This window comes from Coturnix japonica, chromosome 7 (genome assembly GCF_054131305.1).
Source record: "Coturnix japonica strain WE chromosome 7, WE-NBRP24, whole genome shotgun sequence".
NCBI lineage: Eukaryota > Metazoa > Chordata > Aves > Galliformes > Phasianidae > Coturnix > Coturnix japonica.
Window position 1 is genome coordinate 33,662,514 of NC_140669.1, and position 11,767 is coordinate 33,674,280.

The following is an 11,767-nucleotide window of genomic DNA, read 5'->3' on the forward strand; positions in this document are numbered from 1 at the left end:
TTTACCTCGGTGGCTTGCAGCAACTGGAACTTTCACCCTTTTGGAAGAGTTCACCTTGGTGGTTGTTTTGCATTGTAATTCTTTCACTCATGCCTGAAGTGCAGAAGTGGATGAATTATACCACTTCTTTATAACCTCCCCATGATTACTCAAGAAATACAACAAAGCAAAATGTATGGTCTTATTGTTGTCACTTGCTTGAATATGAGGACGTCTCTTTTTTATGGTTGAGATTTTTGATGATATGGGTTGGGAGGAACTCACGTTGTTTAGCTTTCTCAATAGGTGATCGTGGAAATCCTGGTCTCCATCATCTGGTACCACCATGGATTCATCTACATCAGGCTTGTTAGTCAGTTTATCAATAATATCACTTTGTGTTCCCTCCACTTTGTCTAACCTTTCCACTATTTTGACAATGGCTGAAGTATACAGATTAACTTCTGTAGCGCTTATAAATTATTCAAGTTCCTGAAGTCTGCTAATTAGTTAATTCACAAGGGGTTTCCTTTCCCCTTTGCCATATACTAATGCAAGAGCTGCCTTTGTAAAGTCATGCCACATTTGTCGTGGAACACGGACTGTCTCAGGATCATGTAATTGGTTTGGGTCATTACGATTGAAGTGGGAGCTGTATAGCATTTCCACCAGAGCACTTTCTCTCAAAAATTGGATACCTTTCTCAATATCAGTCCATTTCTTTCTCTCAGGCTCCAAGTCCCGTTTAAAGGGGAATCTATCTTTTACCGCTATCAACATCCACTTCCAGAGGGTGTAGGACTGATCTTGGCATGTGCCAATACCTCTGTCCACACGAGTCCCTGGAAATGCCACCCAGTTGGCGAGCTTCACTGCCATCGAGCCACACACTGCTGGCACCATTATCCCAGCATCGAAGTAACCAAGTGACCATATGTTCTTTTGGTTGATGTGTGAAATTCTTTCTTAGATCCCAAAATTTAATCAGTTTTAAAGATCGATCAATAATGGTCGTAATACTTTGCTCACCTTTTGCTCTATCAATAGTCCCAGGTGATGATGGTGGCAACTGTGTTGATGAGGCCACCCCATCTAGAGTTTTGGAGTCAAGAAATTCTCGTAAAGAAAATCTAGGTTTTGGTTCCTCTTCTTCTTCTGACTCTGACTCTTCTATTATTTCCTCCAGTTCACTCTCTCTTTTTTCCTCCCTTCTAACTTCCTCTGCTCTTCTAACTTCCTCTGCTCTTCCAACTTCCTCTGCTCTTCTAACCTCCTCTGCTCTTCTGACTCCCCCTGCTCTTCTCTCTCCCCCTGATCTCCTGACTCCCCCTGCTCTCCTAACTCCCTCCGCTCTTCTAACTCCTTCTGCATTTTCTCTGAGTTGAAACTCGTTTTGTTTTTTGCCCTCTTACAGGGGCAACCAACATTGTATCTGGTGCCCCTGGTGGTTGGTCAAGTTGGAGTACATACGGTTCAGACCTGAGGGTGTTGCATTCTGCCCTGAGGACGTTGTAACTAGACTGAAGGACGTTGTGCTCAGACTGGAGAGTGTCGTGCTTGGACTGGAGGGCGTTGCGCTCTGCCCGGAGAGTGTCGTACCTGGACTGGAGGTCGTTGTGGTCAGACTGGAGAACGTTGTGCCCGATCTGGAGGGTGTCGTACAAAGACCAGAAGGTGTTACAATTGGCCTTGAGGGTGCCATAGTTGGTCATGAGGTCAGTATACATAGAGTCAATAGTGTGCTTGAACTGGAGATTGACGCACTCGGATTGGAGGGCGTCGTGTTTGGACTGGAGAGCGATGCACTCAGATCGGAAGGTGTTGTGCTCAGACTGGTGAGTGTTATACTAGGACTCAAGGGCGATGTGCCTGGCCCAGAGAGTGTTGTGCTCAGACCGAAGGGCATTATGCTCGGACTGGAGGGTGTTGTGCTCAGACTGGAGAGTGTCATGCTCAGACTAGAGATTGTCACACTTGGATTGTAGGACGTCATACTTGGACTGGAAGGTGTTGTGCTCGGTCCGGAGGGCGTTGTGCTCGGACTGGAGAGTGTCATTCTCGGAACGGAGGGCGTTGTGCTCAGACTGGAGAGTGTCATGCTCGGACTGGAAAGCATTGTGCTCAGACTGGAGAGTGTAGAGTTTGGATTGCAGGGAGCTTTTCTCATTTCGGAGAGCCTCTCCCTCATACCTCTTTGATATAGGAGGTTTCTTCTCTCAGCTCTGAAATTCTCTCTGTCACACCAGAATGTGTCTCGTTGATACAGGAGATCTTTTCTCTCAGCTTCAAAAGCTTTTTCTCTCTCTACTTTCTCAGCCCTAAGTCTTTCTCCCGCAGCTCTAAGACTCTCTTTCTCATACCAGAATGAGTGTCGTTGATACAGGAGGTCTTTTCTCTCAGCTTCAAAAGCTTTTTCTCTCTCTACTTTCTCAGCCCTAAGTCTTTTTCCCACAGCTCTAAGACTCTTTCTCATACCAGAATGAGTCTCGTTGATACAGGAGATCTTTTCTCTCAGCTTCAAAAGCTTTTTCTCTCTCTACTTTCTCAGCCCTAAATCTTTCTCCCGCAGCTCTAAGACTCTCTTTCTCATACCAGAATGAGTCTCGTGATACAGGAGGTCTTTTCTCTCAGCTTCAAAAGCTTTTTCTCTCTCTACCTTCTCAGCTCTAAGTCTTTCTCCCTCAGCTCTAAGACTCTCATTCTCAGCCCCGAGACTCTCTCTCTCAGCTTCAAAAACTTCCCTCTCAGGAATGGTATTGAATAAGGCCCGATAAGCATTAGCTAGGTCCCAAATCATTTGTGCCTCCTGAGATCTGCCTGAGCCACAACATTCCTGCCTCAAATATGCGATCAAACTCTTGGGATTCTTCAAGTGTTCAGGAGTAAAGCTCCATGACACTGAAAATGTCTGTCTTTTGAGAATCTCTCCAAAGCCTCTCCACACTCCCTGCCACTCAGTATTCTCTGGTTACAGGGAAGACTTCCTCTGGATGTTATAAATCCAGATACTGAGTGAGATTATTACAATAACCAACAGTAAGATTAGGGAGATTGAGAGTGTGGTCCACTGATCATTCAAAAACTGCATAAAGGATGCATAGAAAGAAGGAGGAGCACGCTCAAAAATCACCATTTCTGTACAATTAGTTGCATTAGTTGCTCCCTCTGGAGCTGTATGCAGATACGACGTAAGCATTGCTAACCATGCTTTCAATCGATTACATATTTCTATAGCTCCAAAGGAGAAAGTGGTTAGCTTAAACATGGTCCGATATGTTTGGAGCATCTCAAAAAAGGAACCAATGGCACGCAGTCCATTGTAAAATAAATTTACTAGAGGGAACATTTTTTTCTCCAATAGAGAGAGGAAAAAAAAGTTAAAAAAAAAAGTAAAAAAAGTATTTACTAATATCCCAGGGTATTGGCAGTCCGCCCAGATTTCAGGAATTTAAAGTTTACAAAAATCCCGGAGTATTGGCAGTCTGCCTGGACTTTCAAGGTCAAGCTCACAGGTGCAGAAACGCAAACCTAAGATAGCTCCTTAACAAGGAAAAATACTTGTAGCTCTGTTAAAAGCTAAAAGAGCAACAGAAGAAAAACAGAAAAACAGCAACTCAATTTGCCTGCATTCTCCACCAAAAATCTGTCACGGTTTAAATGAAAATCTACCTGCATCTGAAAGGAAAAGTTAATTAGGAAAAGAAAACAGCAGCAACGATCTAAGGAGGCGCATTTATTTACTAAATACTATATCGAAATACAGGATAACACAGTATAATATAATATAATTGAAATTAAGCTAACGAATCAAGAAAAATAGGAGAGAGAATGAGTCCCGAAACTGAGAGGCCTACTATGAATCTAGGCAAATGGCTGAAGGCTCCCACACACTCCCCTGAATGCCAGAACTCGAAAGACGTCAGTTTAGCCTGCCAGAGAGATAATATAGTGTCCAGGTCCCATGATCCATCTCTGACCGTGTTGTTCTCTGGGAGATGTAGTCTTCTGTAAGTTGCAGATTCAGTAAAATTATTCATGCTTTATATGATGTTAGGATGTGGAATACTGATAGCAAAATTACAAAATTATTAAACCATGACAGGTCCCTCCCTGGAAATGCAGCTGCTTTTCCCCCATTTCCCTGTTGGTGTTCTGTACCGTTGGCCTTTCGGCCCAAATGGAACTGCTAGCCATAGACTGTGAGCATCTCCTTGCTCTGCGAGGGCTGAGAGGAAACCAAGGGAGAGGAAGCAGCGTGGGAGGAAGAAGGGTGTCCCTGCACTCAGCCCCTTGAGCTTGTCTGTCTTCCCATCTGGCTCTTTCAGCCTTCTGATGCACCGTGTGTTGCTGTTTGCCCCGAGAAGCCCAGCTGCACATGTGGAGGAGAAGAGGGCAGCGGGAGGGCTCCAGGTGAACGCGCCTCGAGCCCAGAGCTGAGCCGTGAGCCGGGAGGGTCGAGAGCCGAGAGGGCCCCGAGCCGCGCTGTGCTGCTTCAGCTCCAATGAATTCAAGCATGCAATGGGCAGCACCGCGTGTTTGGTGCCAGGGTGCTGCGAGGGTACGTTGCTGAGCCAGAGAGTGTCTGGTGGCCATTATCAATTGGAGCCTTGGCATCTTCTTCCTTCCACCAGCCTGCACGGTGGACTTGGTACAGCGTGCCACGAGGCACTGCCTCCTGCTGCCTGCCTGCCTGCCTGGCAGCAAGCAGCGCTGCCGGAGGTGAAAGAGAGGATTGTTGGGCTGTGTGCAGCAAAGGAGCTGGTTGCGGAGGAGGGAAAGCAAGTACTTCAAGACGCCTCTGCGTCTTAGGTGTGGGTCTGGATCCAGTGGGGGCTGAGTCCCATGCAGCAGCTCCTGGGGGTTGGGGCCGAGCCCGGGGCGTTGGATGTTGTGTTGAGGGACATGATTTAGCTGGGAAGTATTGGTAATGGTTGGACTGGATGATCTCCTGGGTCTTTTCCAACCTTGATAACTCTGTGATTCTGTGAAATGTTGATGAGTGGTCATTGCATCTCAGCTGTGGGTCTGGGCTCAGCCTGTGCAGCAGCACCTCGGGGCTGGGGCCGAGCCCGGTGTCGGGTCTGTGCTGCCTGCAGGAGGCTGCGGGGCTGTGGGGCTGGGGCAGCCGCTGTGGGTGCAGCACATGGGCATGGGGGAGGGCCGGCAGCAGGGAGGGCGATGGGCCCGAGCCCAAATCGTGTTGGTCACAGCACAGGGGCTGCAGGGGATGGCAGTCGATTTCTGACAAATTTTAGAAGAATGTCACACAAATATCAGTACCTATCCCAGAAATAAAAAGTTCTCTCCTAAGAATCATTCTTTATCCTTGCAAAAACATGCATTTCTCACCAAAATAATGCTTTTTATCCCTTTAAAATAGCGTTGTTTCCCAGAAATACTGGTTTTCATCCCCAGAAGAAGACATTTTCTCTACAAAATGAAGCTTTGTAGCCAAATATGACACATTGTTTCCAGAATACCTTTTCTCTTCTACAAATTGAGGACATTCCTAACAGAAATACCTTTTCTCCTCTACAAAATAAGGACATTTCCAACAGATATATCCTTTTCTGACAGATTTTAGAAAAATTTCACAGGAATATCAATACTTATACCAGAAATAAAAAGGTCTCTCTTAGGTACCACTCTTTACCCTTGCAAAAATATGGTTTTCTTACCAAAATAATGTTTTTCATCTCTACAAACAGCATTTTCTAAACATAAAGGTGGTTTTCATCACCAAAATAAATGGATTTCTCTACAAAATTATCGTTTGTAGCCAAATATGACACATTGTTTCCAGAATAACTCTTTTCATCTAAAAAAGAAGGACATTTCCAACAGAAATATCCATTTCGGACAAATTTTAGAAGTAGGTCACATGAATATCAATACTTATCCCAGAAATGAAAAGTACACTCTTAGGTATCACTCTTCATCCTTGCAAAACTATGGTTTTCTTCCCAAACTAATGCTTTTCATCCCTACAAATACCACTTTCTCCCTAAATTACTGGTTTTCATCCCCAAAAGAAGACGCGTTCTCTTTAAAATGATGCTTTGTAACAAATTATGACTCATTGATTCCAGAATATCTGTCTTCCCCTACAAAATAATGACATTAACATAAGAATTATCCATTTCAGACAAATTTCCGATGTATTTCACACTAAGATCAAGACTTACACCAAAAAAAAAATATGTGTTCTCTCTTAGGTATCACTCTTGAATCTTGCAAAAAATTCATTTTCTTACGAAGACAAAGCTTTTCATCATTACGAGTAGCATTTTCTACCCAAAAAAGTGGTTTTCATCCCCAATAGAAATCCTTTTCTCTACAAATGGTCCCTTGTAGCAACATATGAAACACTGGAATTGGAATCCCTCTTTCCCTCTTAAAATAAGGACATTTCCAACAGAAATATCGATTTCTGACAAATTTTAGAAGAATGTCACACAAATATCAGTACCTATCCCAGAAATGAAAAGTTCTCTCCTAAGAATCATTCTTTATCCTTGCAAAAACATGCATTTCTCACCAAAATAATGCATTTTATCCCTTTAAAATAGCGTTGTTTCCCAGAAATACTGGTTTTCATCCCCAGAAGAAGACATTTTCTCTACAAAATGAAGCTTTGTAGCCAAATATGACACATTGTTTCCAGAATACCTTTTCTCTTCTACAAATTGAGGACATTCCTAACAGAAATACCTTTTCTCCTCTACAAAATAAGGACATTTCCAACAGATATATCCTTTTCTGACAGATTTTAGAAAAATTTCACAGGAATATCAATACTTATACCAGAAATAAAAAGGTCTCTCTTAGGTACCACTCTTTACCCTTGCAAAAATATGGTTTTCTTACCAAAATAATGTTTTTCATCTCTACAAACAGCATTTTCTAAACATAAAGGTGGTTTTCATCACCAAAATAAATGGATTTCTCTACAAAATTATCGTTTGTAGCCAAATATGACACATTGTTTCCAGAATAACTCTTTTCATCTAAAAAAGAAGGACATTTCCAACAGAAATATCCATTTCGGACAAATTTTAGAAGTAGGTCACATGAATATCAATACTTATCCCAGAAATGAAAAGTACACTCTTAGGTATCACTCTTCATCCTTGCAAAACTATGGTTTTCTTCCCAAACTAATGCTTTTCATCCCTACAAATACCACTTTCTCCCTAAATTACTGGTTTTCATCCCCAAAAGAAGACACGTTCTCTTTAAAATGATGCTTTGTAACAAATTATGACTCATTGATTCCAGAATATCTGTCTTCTCCTACAAAATAATGACATTAACATAAGAATTATCCATTTCAGACAAATTTCTGATGTATTTCACACTAAGATCAAGACTTACACCAGAAAAAAATGTGTTCTCTCTTAGGTATCACTCTTGAATCTTGTAAAAAATTCATTTTCTTACTAAGACAAAGCTTTTCATCATTACGAGTAGCATTTTCTACCCAAAAAAGTGGTTTTCATCCCCAATAGAAATCCTTTTCTCTACAAATGGTCCCTTGTAGCAACATATGAAACACTGGTATTGGAATCCCTCTTTCCCTCTTCAAAATAAGGACATTTCCAACAGAAATATCGATTTCTGACAAATTTTAGAAGAATGTCACACAAATATCAGTACCTATCCCAGAAATAAAAAGTTCTCTCCTAAGAATCATTCTTTATCCTTGCAAAAACATGCATTTCTCACCAAAATAATGCTTTTTATCCCTTTAAAATAGCGTTGTTTCCCAGAAATACTGGTTTTCATCCCCAGAAGAAGACATTTTCTCTACAAAATGAAGCTTTGTAGCCAAATATGACACATTGTTTCCAGAATACCTTTTCTCTTCTACAAATTGAGGACATTCCTAACAGAAATACCTTTTCTCCTCTACAAAATAAGGACATTTCCAACAGATATATCCTTTTCTGACAGATTTTAGAAAAATTTCACAGGAATATCAATACTTATACCAGAAATAAAAAGGTCTCTCTTAGGTACCACTCTTTACCCTTGCAAAAATATGGTTTTCTTACCAAAATAATGTTTTTCATCTCTACAAACAGCATTTTCTAAACATAAAGGTGGTTTTCATCACCAAAATAAATGGATTTCTCTACAAAATTATCGTTTGTAGCCAAATATGACACATTGTTTCCAGAATAACTCTTTTCATCTAAAAAAGAAGGACATTTCCAACAGAAATATCCATTTCGGACAAATTTTAGAAGTAGGTCACATGAATATCAATACTTATCCCAGAAATGAAAAGTACACTCTTAGGTATCACTCTTCATCCTTGCAAAACTATGGTTTTCTTCCCAAACTAATGCTTTTCATCCCTACAAATACCACTTTCTCCCTAAATTACTGGTTTTCATCCCCAAAAGAAGACGCGTTCTCTTTAAAATGATGCTTTGTAACAAATTATGACTCATTGATTCCAGAATATCTGTCTTCCCCTACAAAATAATGACATTAACATAAGAATTATCCATTTCAGACAAATTTCCGATGTATTTCACACTAAGATCAAGACTTACACCAAAAAAAAATATGTGTTCTCTCTTAGGTATCACTCTTGAATCTTGCAAAAAATTCATGTTCTTCCCAATAGAAAGCTTTTCATCATTACGAGTAGCATTTTCTACCCAAAAAAGTGGTTTTCATCCCCAATAGAAATCCTTTTCTCTACAAATGGTCCCTTGTAGCAACATATGAAACACTGGTATTGGAATCCCTCTTTCCCTCTTCAAAATAAGGACATTTCCAACAGAAATATCGATTTCTGACAAATTTTAGAAGAATGTCACACAAATATCAGTACCTATCCCAGAAATAAAAAGTTCTCTCCTAAGAATCATTCTTTATCCTTGCAAAAACATGCATTTCTCACCAAAATAATGCATTTTATCCCTTTAAAATAGCGTTGTTTCCCAGAAATACTGGTTTTCATCCCCAGAAGAAGACATTTTCTCTACAAAATGAAGCTTTGTAGCCAAATATGACACATTGTTTCCAGAATACCTTTTCTCTTCTACAAATTGAGGACATTCCTAACAGAAATACCTTTTCTCCTCTACAAAATAAGGACATTTCCAACAGATATATCCTTTTCTGACAGATTTTAGAAAAATTTCACAGGAATATCAATACTTATACCAGAAATAAAAAGGTCTCTCTTAGGTACCACTCTTTACCCTTGCAAAAATATGGTTTTCTTACCAAAATAATGTTTTTCATCTCTACAAACAGCATTTTCTAAACATAAAGGTGGTTTTCATCACCAAAATAAATGGATTTCTCTACAAAATTATCGTTTGTAGCCAAATATGACACATTGTTTCCAGAATAACTCTTTTCATCTAAAAAAGAAGGACATTTCCAACAGAAATATCCATTTCGGACAAATTTTAGAAGTAGGTCACATGAATATCAATACTTATCCCAGAAATGAAAAGTACACTCTTAGGTATCACTCTTCATCCTTGCAAAACTATGGTTTTCTTCCCAAACTAATGCTTTTCATCCCTACAAATACCACTTTCTCCCTAAATTACTGGTTTTCATCCCCAAAAGAAGACGCGTTCTCTTTAAAATGATGCTTTGTAACAAATTATGACTCATTGATTCCAGAATATCTGTCTTCCCCTACAAAATAATGACATTAACATAAGAATTATCCATTTCAGACAAATTTCCGATGTATTTCACACTAAGATCAAGACTTACACCAAAAAAAAATATGTGTTCTCTCTTAGGTATCACTCTTGAATCTTGCAAAAAATTCATTTTCTTACGAAGACAAAGCTTTTCATCATTACGAGTAGCATTTTCTACCCAAAAAAGTGGTTTTCATCCCCAATAGAAATCCTTTTCTCTACAAATGGTCCCTTGTAGCAACATATGAAACACTGGTATTGGAATCCCTCTTTCCCTCTTCAAAATAAGGACATTTCCAACAGAAATATCGATTTCTGACAAATTTTAGAAGAATGTCACACAAATATCAGTACCTATCCCAGAAATGAAAAGTTCTCTCCTAAGAATCATTCTTTATCCTTGCAAAAACATGCATTTCTCACCAAAATAATGCATTTTATCCCTTTAAAATAGCGTTGTTTCCCAGAAATACTGGTTTTCATCCCCAGAAGAAGACATTTTCTCTACAAAATGAAGCTTTGTAGCCAAATATGACACATTGTTTCCAGAATACCTTTTCTCTTCTACAAATTGAGGACATTCCTAACAGAAATACCTTTTCTCCTCTACAAAATAAGGACATTTCCAACAGATATATCCTTTTCTGACAGATTTTAGAAAAATTTCACAGGAATATCAATACTTATACCAGAAATAAAAAGGTCTCTCTTAGGTACCACTCTTTACCCTTGCAAAAATATGGTTTTCTTACCAAAATAATGTTTTTCATCTCTACAAACAGCATTTTCTAAACATAAAGGTGGTTTTCATCACCAAAATAAATGGATTTCTCTACAAAATTATCGTTTGTAGCCAAATATGACACATTGTTTCCAGAATAACTCTTTTCATCTAAAAAAGAAGGACATTTCCAACAGAAATATCCATTTCGGACAAATTTTAGAAGTAGGTCACATGAATATCAATACTTATCCCAGAAATGAAAAGTACACTCTTAGGTATCACTCTTCATCCTTGCAAAACTATGGTTTTCTTCCCAAACTAATGCTTTTCATCCCTACAAATACCACTTTCTCCCTAAATTACTGGTTTTCATCCCCAAAAGAAGACGCGTTCTCTTTAAAATGATGCTTTGTAACAAATTATGACTCATTGATTCCAGAATATCTGTCTTCCCCTACAAAATAATGACATTAACATAAGAATTATCCATTTCAGACAAATTTCCGATGTATTTCACACTAAGATCAAGACTTACACCAAAAAAAAAATATGTGTTCTCTCTTAGGTATCACTCTTGAATCTTGCAAAAAATTCATTTTCTTACGAAGACAAAGCTTTTCATCATTACGAGTAGCATTTTCTACCCAAAAAAGTGGTTTTCATCCCCAATAGAAATCCTTTTCTCTACAAATGGTCCCTTGTAGCAACATATGAAACACTGGAATTGGAATCCCTCTTTCCCTCTTAAAATAAGGACATTTCCAACAGAAATATCGATTTCTGACAAATTTTAGAAGAATGTCACACAAATATCAGTACCTATCCCAGAAATGAAAAGTTCTCTCCTAAGAATCATTCTTTATCCTTGCAAAAAAAGGGATTTCTCACCAAAATAATGCTTTTTATCCCTTTAAAATAGCGTTGTTTCCCAGAAATACTGGTTTTCATCCCCAGAAGAAGACATTTTCTCTACAAAATGAAGCTTTGTAGCCAAATATGACACATTGTTTCCAGAATACCTTTTCTCTTCTACAAATTGAGGACATTCCTAACAGAAATACCTTTTCTCCTCTACAAAATAAGGACATTTCCAACAGATATATCCTTTTCTGACAGATTTTAGAAAAATTTCACAGGAATATCAATACTTATACCAGAAATAAAAAGGTCTCTCTTAGGTACCACTCTTTACCCTTGCAAAAATATGGTTTTCTTACCAAAATAATGTTTTTCATCTCTACAAACAGCATTTTCTAAACATAAAGGTGGTTTTCATCACCAAAATAAATGGATTTCTCTACAAAATTATCGTTTGTAGCCAAATATGACACATTGTTTCCAGAATAACTCTTTTCATCTGAAAAAGAAGGACATTTCCAACAGA